Genomic DNA, 1,766 nt, shown 5'->3' on the forward strand with positions numbered 1-1,766 from the left:
TTCAAAGAGACAGTAAGTATGACTCAGTAACACAAGTTCAGGGAGGATTAGATTCAGAAGCTAGGGGAATTCTCTTGAAAAGAATGCTTATATATATAAAATCTTTAGTATTGTACCAAATTGGAAAAAAGCAGTTTTTAATGATAAACAATTATAAAATATTTAAAAATTGAGCTATAAATAACCTTAAAACAATTTTTGGTACAAAACTAAACCAAAACAAAAGTATTTAATGCTTGTGGATGACTTCATTTATGGAACGAATAATAATTATTGATTTTTTCTATGGGCTAGATGCTATTCTAGGAACTTGGGATAGATCAGATAATAAAAAGAGAAAGATTCCTGCTCTCGTTGTGCTTGCATTCTATCAAAAAGAGATACAAAATAAACAATAAACCTGATAAATAGGCCCATTTTAATGCATATTGAAAGATAAGTGTGATGGAAAGAAGAAAAATTAGAGGGGCAAGGGGAATTGGGGGCCAGTGTGGGGAAGAGAATACATTCTCAGTATTAAATAAGGTGATAGATAAAGGAAGACCTTGTTGAGAAGGTAAGTTCTGAGTGAAGACATGAAAAAGATAAGAGGGTTAGTTAATAGGTTATCCGGGAAAAAAACATTCCAAGTAAAAGAAACAGCAAGAGCAAGGGCACAACATGGGGATATGCTAGAAACAGGAGGCCACTGCCTAGAGGAATCAGGAATAATGCAGAAGCAGATGGATTCAGAGAGCCAATGGGGATGGGGAGCAACCCCACAGGACCTTATCAGTTGTAATGATTTTGAATTTTATTCTGGGTAAGATGGGAATCCAATGCAGATTTTAAAGCAGAAGACTTGATAAGACTCGAATTTTAAAAGACTACCTCTAGCTTCTGTGCTGAGATTACATTGTAAAAGATTAGGTTAAAAATCTAGGCAATATGTGGTAGAGGTTGAACTAGGGTACATATTGTAAATATTGACCAGATTTTGAATATATTTTGAAGATTTTACCAATGGGATTTGCTAGCTTGTAGTGCAGGATGTGTGAGGAGTGTCTTTCCTGGTTGCTAGACAGTTCCTTGGACTCCATGCTGTTCACTGTCCTTGGTGTTGAGGCTCCTGGTATCCTCTTTGGTTTGAGTCTTTGTCTCTAGTTATCCCAGGTTTCAAACTAATGCTCATCTGCTTGGTACTAATGTACAGCTTCTTTCTATGTACCACTCACCTGGTTTTAGGTATCTTGCTCTAACATTTGAACCTTTACCATCTATCCAGCCCTCCATCATGTTCATTATTTGCCCCACTACCTGTTCATCTTACAGCCACTTGGGCCTGAGATTTTTCCTGGAATCTGTTACTAGCTGCCAGCTATGGTACAAGTGTGAGATAGAGTTGCAATTATTATTATTTTATCAGTAAAGTCACAATGAAGGGAATGGGCCAGAAGTTATTCAGGATTTTTTATACGTAAGAAAGTTTTGGCTTCATGAATCCCTAGCTAAACAAGACTCTATGTTGTCATCACTTTAAATTAAATAAAATGTTCCAGCAGAATAAATATAGTCATGAAGGTTTCCATCTTTATGACACATTTTTTTCTGATATGACCAAAAAAAAACCCATGTAACTATAGAAAATATGTTGAGTTAAAAATTCTTTAAATTAAAAGCATTTTGAAACTCAATTGTCTTATAAATAATTTGGTTAGTAATAATTGAAATATTTACACAGTAAAAATTACTATTTATGAAAAAACACTTCTGTGTAACCATGTTTT

The sequence above is a fragment of the Cebus imitator genome, unplaced genomic scaffold (assembly GCF_001604975.1).
Source record: "Cebus imitator isolate Cc_AM_T3 unplaced genomic scaffold, Cebus_imitator-1.0 Scaffold80, whole genome shotgun sequence".
Classification (NCBI taxonomy): Eukaryota; Metazoa; Chordata; class Mammalia; order Primates; family Cebidae; genus Cebus; species Cebus imitator.